This window comes from Meleagris gallopavo, chromosome 29, assembly GCF_000146605.3.
Source record: "Meleagris gallopavo isolate NT-WF06-2002-E0010 breed Aviagen turkey brand Nicholas breeding stock chromosome 29, Turkey_5.1, whole genome shotgun sequence".
Taxonomy (NCBI): Eukaryota; Metazoa; Chordata; class Aves; order Galliformes; family Phasianidae; genus Meleagris; species Meleagris gallopavo.
Genome location: NC_015039.2, coordinates 54,748 through 61,843, shown reverse-complemented (window position 1 = coordinate 61,843; position 7,096 = coordinate 54,748). Strand labels below are relative to the sequence as shown.

Sequence of the window (7,096 nt, the reverse complement as noted above, 5' to 3'; positions counted from 1 at the left end):
TTTTTAGCCCAGATGCAAACTTCCATGAATATATGGCCTGAATTCAAATTCTGATATTTGATTTTTCTGTATTTTTTTTTTTTCCAACCCTTCACATTAGTCATACTGTTCAGTTTTTCTGCTATCTGGGACAATTGTTGTTTCTGGCTCTTGGTAATGGAAATGGGCTATATATTGCACTGAGAGTGCTTATTTGTATGTGTGTAGTTGAGTACTCATCAGAGTTCTGCCCAAGCTGCCATGGCAGACCTGGTTCTGGAGAGAATGGAGGGGAGATTTCTATTGTGTTCTGAAAGGCTGTGAAGAATTCAGGGCAAGATCCAAGCCTATGTTTGGTAGTGGCACTCATCTTTGGGTGAAACCCAGAAGGTGTTAAATAATACAATGTAAAGTGCAGCCTGGAAGAGGAGGATAGGCAGCACAAGTGAACTGAGCAGAAAGGCAGCACAGACTGGTCAGACTCAACAGCAGTGGTCAGAAGGCTTCTAAACACTTTCTGGAAGGCATATTCTAATTGACACACATAGGAAATAATAAGCAGATGTCTGATTAGACTGTGGGCAAAGGCCAGAACAGTGAGTGGCAAAAATGATAGAGCAATGGGTCTAACATGTTTATTTCACTGTACATGTTGAGGAGATGGCAGTAACTTGCCTTCCTTAGATTATTCCAATAAGCATCTTGCATTGCCACATGTACAGTGAAGCATATGAGCATACAAAGGCTCCATTTTGCAAAGCACGGTGTCACAGTGTAATACTGGGGGTTACAGCGAACTCGTATTTGGAACTGGAACCAAACTTACAGTTTCTGTAGGTATGTCTGAATTCTCAGATGTGATTTCTCTCGGAAATACTTATGTCACTTTAGAAGTTATTTTGTCTTTTAGTTGCTTTACAGTATAATTTTCAGCTGATGTAAAAGTTACTTATATGACCGTATATATATTTTCCCCTCCCTATGCTTGATGATGCACAAATCAGACATTTAAAATATTCAAGTTGAATTTTCTTGAAAAGTTGGAAAGAGATGACTGTTTCTGGGCTAACAATCCAGGATAACAGAAATCTTTATGTGGAGAATAGGCAAAGGGAAATGGAAAAGTCAGCACTGGTGAGCAAAATCTGGAGTGGTGAGAATTGTCCCATAAAGCTGTAGTATGTAAAATGGGCTTTTCTGGTAGGTGGATACTAATGCTTTAAGAAAAGAGGATCCTGATGAAAAGTAGGAGCACATAATGGGCTTCAGGAGATCCTGAACAAAGCTGTAATGATAGGGCTGGGTTTCTGCCATAATGTGAAGTGCAAATAATTGAAGCTCAAGAAGCAAGTTTATCTTTGAGAATGTGTCATGGCCAAACCATGACAGAATGGTACCAAGTTTGTAGTCACAGCCAATTAGTGGGGAGTACTGTGAGGTTGCTTCAGCATTCAACATCTACATGAGCATTAGAAGTTGTAAGAGATTATTCCTTTTGCACCTTTGTCTCAAAGCTTGCGATTGCATGAGAATTTGTGGTACAAAAGGCCTTAAAAGCTAGGGGTGAGATAGATAGCCAGACAGAGGAGAAGGAGTTCAAGAGGATGCATTAGTAAATTATTTCTGTGGAAATATGATAAATAATTTGGTGTGGACAAAAGTACATGGAAAAAAAAGTAGTGTTTTTGCTAGTTGCTGCCACAAACTGATCTCCCAAAGTAATTTTAAGCAGTGACGAGTGAGCAGTTACGAGCTCTGCATGTTCTTAGGTGGCAAATGAACATGATGATGTATGGAAAACTTCCAGTTCAAAATTCACAGAAATTTAAAGAGGTCTGTAGGGGAAGAGTACAGTCTGCTCTTGCATGTATGCTCTGTTTCTTATATTCTTTCTCAAGTAACTTGTAATCTGTTATCTATGGGCATGGCATTAATACAGTTTAACATAGAAAAGCCTTTGGATCATTGACTAAGCTCCTGTTTTCTCAAGTATAGTTAATTTTCCAAACATATGATGTATGGGTCTTTTTACCCATACCCATTCCCCTGATCAATTTTAATGTTTTTCGGCAATGTCTGAAAAAAATAAATGTTCTTCTCTTGTGTGAAACTTCTTGGAGAAGGGAAAGAAAGGAAGGCAGATACTGTGAAACCAACCTTTTTCTTTTTTCTTTTTGTAAATGTGTCATTTTTTCTAAATTTCTTTACGAGACGTTTAATCTAAATGATTTTCTTTTTACTCTGAAAGAGTAATGCTTCCATTTGCTAAAATGGTGTCATGTTTAAGATAACTTCAAAGTGATTTTATTCTAAAAGTAAAAATACACAACAATATAAAGAAATGATCAATTCTGAAAATCACTGGGAAAAAATCTTATATTTCAAACGATCTTCTGACCCTGTTGAAAAATATAAGACAAAAATAAGAACCTCCAATTTATATGGAGCTATTAGCAAGCTAAAGTAGTGAAGATTCAGAGCACTCCTTGAGTTTGTTTGTCCTCAGATTGACTTGTTATGGCCATATCTGTATGCAACTGCTACAGATCTAGCTCTGTTCACAACTAAGACTTTCCTGAATGCATACCAAAAACCTCAGCGTTTTTTGGCAGTATAAGCAATGGTCTCCCTGTAAAAAAAAAAAAAAAATTGCATACTGAAAAGCATGACTTCTACTTAAAATCTAAATGGCAAATTTGAATTGAAATCACTCTTGACTAATCCAGATAGCAAATCCAAGAAAATGGGATGATGGAGTTGATACTATCCCATTAGACCCTATGTAAGCTTTGAATTAAAAGTAGATACATTAAATTTTGAGAGATTTATCTGGCTGACAGTGAGATTAAGTAAATGAAGAATGAAGGACAGATTTGTGATGCAGGTGGTTTTGTGGAAACAAAACATAAATAAATACAGGGAAATATTCAAGAGAAGGAGTTCGAAAGTTTGAAAAACATGGAATATGACAGTGCTTCATAATGAAAATATGAATAAAGGATGGATGCAAAGTCCTAGATAGACTGTTCTGTCTAACTATGGAGATCCATGGGATTTCCTTTAGTGGACTGTTTCATGGCTGAAGGTTCCATTCAGTACCACTCCGAATATTGTAGAGGCCTATGTTATTGTGCGACTATGGAAATAGTTACAAACTCACATTTGGATCTGGGAGAAGAATTCTGGTTCTGCCAGGTAAATGCATCCCGAATTTTTGCCTAACTTGCAAGCTTGTTGAGGATACACATTAAGATCAGGGAAAATGCTATAGTAGCCTGAGGTGTCACCCTAACTGGTGGAAGTTATTGCAAGGAAGATGTCCAAGCAGTATTTCTTGAGACAGCTGAAGAAAAATGTGCTTACAGTGCTCTTCAGTCAGTTGCGTTCCTGTAATAGCTAAGACAAAGACTAATTCTGTTCTTTTGACAAGTCACTAGCATTCCTCCTATTCTAAGGGTAAATCCGTGACGCTTCCATTGGCCTCAAGCCAAGTCATGGACGATATGTCAGATGAACAAACATTGAAATAAAAGAATTGCTATAATATTAAGAAAATATCTACTTCTGTACCACCATTTTATCTTTACTTGCAGGAGAATCCACCAAGGTATAATATACTCATTCCTTTTTAAACTGTCAGTGTCAGAACGGGAACTGACCTATCTTTTGTCTTGTTGGACAACAGTGGTATTATCCACAGATAGCACAGGTGGATTCTGTACATGACTGGGACATGAATCCAGATTTACCAAGCTGTCAAAGCCACAAGTCCATCCTTAATCCTTACTTCTGGTACTGCTTACCTGAGTGAGAGTGTAGGAACCTTGATGTGCAAAGGCTCAGATGGCTTTACAGCTCCTCAGTGAATCTGCAAGATCTGGATAGGATATCAGTGTGCCATTGAAACTGAAAGGAGATAAATTATAAGCAAGGTCAGAGGTTTCCTGGAACATGTGAATTATCGGGGTGAAGAGGATACGAGCTGACATTATCAAAAGCAGCCCTGCTGATGATTAAGCCAGTAGTAAGTAATAGGCAACGAAATGTTAAGGAAAAAAGTTCTTAACCACATGGTGTGCTGAATAGAATTTAGGCAATTTTACAAACAGATTACTCAAGCATCACTCTCAAAATCTGCAATACACAGCTGTAACCAAGGAAAGAATGATAATTTTTTTATCCCCCTGTTCCTGACCATTTTTCTTGTAGATTTCTTTTGTACTTTGACAGTGTTTAAAATCAGTGTATTTTGCCACTGCTCCCTTAAGTTACTCCCTGCTCTAGAATGCCATTGATCTGGCTGTCAGTATGAGTTTGGAAAACGTGCCTACGTTTTTGCAGAGATTGGCATCGGTGTGCCAACCAGGGATATGCAGAACTGGCATTTGGAGCTGGAACCCAACTTCTTGTCACCCCGAGTATGTTTAAACTTTTTGTACCCTATTAGCACCAGGAGTGCAGTTACTTGTTCTTTAGGCAGGTGGACTAGGGGATTACATGAGAGCATTTTCCCATCTTCTTTTAGACCGCCACTGACAAAAATATGTTGAAAAAGAGATGCTGTGTTGAAAGCCAAGGAGTGCTTGTATATGGTGTGACAGTGACTCACTACAGGAAAGAACAGCTAGATAAGGTGGTCATGTTTCTTATGGTTTTCTATGGCTAAACAGCTTACTGATGCTTAGCATTCACAGCGTGGTGTGGTCAGGCATACAGCACGGCAAGGAGTTTGCATGCTGCCAAATACTGCATAACAAATTTAAGTTACATGAGTTGAGTTTTTGGTTATTAGCACGTTCAGATTTGATTTATCCATCTTTAAAATAACAACCATATGATGTTTTGGAGTCATTCAGCCTAATGACCTTATGATTGGATTTTCTAACTCTTAGCCTAAGAATATATCAAGATTTTTTTGTTTTAAAATCCGAAAGTGTAGTCCTTATTTGTCTAAACTAACGTTAGAATGTGAGCAGTTAGGAATTAGAAAATTTGTATTTGCAAAGGAGACCAAATTTCTTGTGATGCTTTTTAAGCCTCTTTCCTTTCCTCAGTAAAATTTTAAAAGGCTTAGAAACCTGTTAAGATGGAAAGAAGTTTCAAACAACTTTGTGTCAAGTAGACAGTTTTCCTACATACTTTGGATGAGAAGACACTGAAATACGCAGCTACTAGGCAACAACTGATTGCAAAGTCTTATTGTTGAGTGAGAAAGATATACTACATTTGTAAGAGGAAATAGATTTAAAGTCAGCTCAGGTGCTTAAGATATGGAGAAGGACAGGCTATGAAAACAGGAGCAGTGACCACTAATTTGTGTTTCTAAATACAGCTACCTTTATGGAGAATGAACATACCCTCTAGATGAGGGAGGGAAGAGAGGCTGAAAGAAAATGAAGGCAGGATTATTTCTCAACATTGTGATGGTGAAGATGCATCAGGGATCCTGGGAATACTGGGAAATGAGATAGCATCATTAATTTCTTAGACTAATGACATTGGCATGTCATTGACCTTAGCTTACAGTCTTGTCAGACAGTGTGAAGGCTCATGCTGTCATTCTGAAAAGGAAAATGCTAGCCTGGGCTAACTTTGTTGCACGAACACCAGAAGTTGCATTTTTTTACTTAGGAAGGGGAAAAATTCAGACACTTCTGAGTTCATATTTAAATCATAGTTTCACATTAAATAAGGAAGAAATTTCCCAGGTGACTTAAGCTATGTCATTTGCAATGATTTGAACTTGGATGTATGGGATACTGGAGCCACAGGAGTAATTTTTGGAAATTGCACAAGGCTGTCTGTAATCCCAAGTAAGTTTATCTAATTAAAAGTGTTCATTAGATAGACTGGTCAGTGAAGGGTATCAGTTTGTTGCAAAAACACATCTATCTTTGAAGCAATATCACAAATATAAAATCAAAAGTTTCTTTTGACAACTGAGTTTCAACAAAAAAAAGTATTTTCTTCCACCTGTATTTAGAGAGGGATTTCAGGATTAATTACTTGAATACTTTTGTTCTTGCTCACTATAAAAATTGGATTTTTTAAAATTCATTTCTTTATTGGCTGAATGGATAGTTAATCTCAGTTCAGGAAGTTTATTGTTTTGAGTTGAAATTATTTATTTCCCCCTATAAATGAAATTTCTGGTGTAAAAATACTGAAAACTGTTTCTGACAGTTAAAACCCATGCTGGTTTTGGAAGAAAAAGCCTACACAAACGTCTTAGGAAAATGATAGCTCTCAGAAAATTAATGGACTGCCTTCTCAAGCCTTTGTTTCCAGGGACAATTATTGCACAAATGGTTAAACTCTAAATGGTCATCAAACTCAATTACACTAATTCCAGTCTGACCAAACACTGAAAGATTCTGCTTTGGAGGGAATGGATAATGAGATAATTCTTTATAGAATATCAGTTGTGTGTTAAATCAGTTCAGCTTTCTGTTTGGGGAAAAAATAAAAGACATAGATCTTTGATGTTGAAACAAACTTAAGCTGCTCTCCCACTGAACTCTACTGGAGTTGGCCTTCATTGTAGAATGGTCAGGGATGGTATTTAGATAGCTCCTCTTCATCCACCTGGAAGATATGCTTCACTGAGGATGCAGTTAGGCAAGGTTGAGAGATCAGAGCATCCTTATTTACTTCTCAAACTTTTCATAAATAAAGGTCATAGATACCAACACAGCAACTCCAACACATCCACCAACTTGTTAAGACAGAATAACAGGAAATGTAGGTCACAGTGCTGTAGTCATATTAGCTGGTATTTACCAAGCTTGCTATCTGCAGACTTTCAAAACAGCATGCAAATATGCAAAGGAACAAATTGGAAAATGCTTCTAGTGACAGAACGAAGCCAGCAACCACTAAGAGCAAGAATGAGAAATGAGTATTTTGCAAAGCAGGCGGTGCTGAAGCTGCCAGCAAAAACAAAAAACATTTTTAAAATCTGCACTAGATAAAAGCATTGCAAAGGCAGTGAGGAAAAAAACATACACTAATTTAGAGAGAGAGTTGGATTTGCAGCTCTTCTGATAGCAGAGCACTTGTTGTGAAAGAGAAGAACAGATCTAGCTATTTCTCTCTTTTTTCTTTTTTTTCTTTTTTT

The 7,096-nt window shown here is 37.3% G+C and overlaps 1 gene segment (V, D, J or C); it reads left to right on the top strand.

Annotated features, from left to right (window-relative positions):
- The window catches only part of LOC104914550, a 16,906-nt gene that overhangs the window by 6,240 nt on the left and 3,570 nt on the right, over positions 1 to 7,096 (top strand).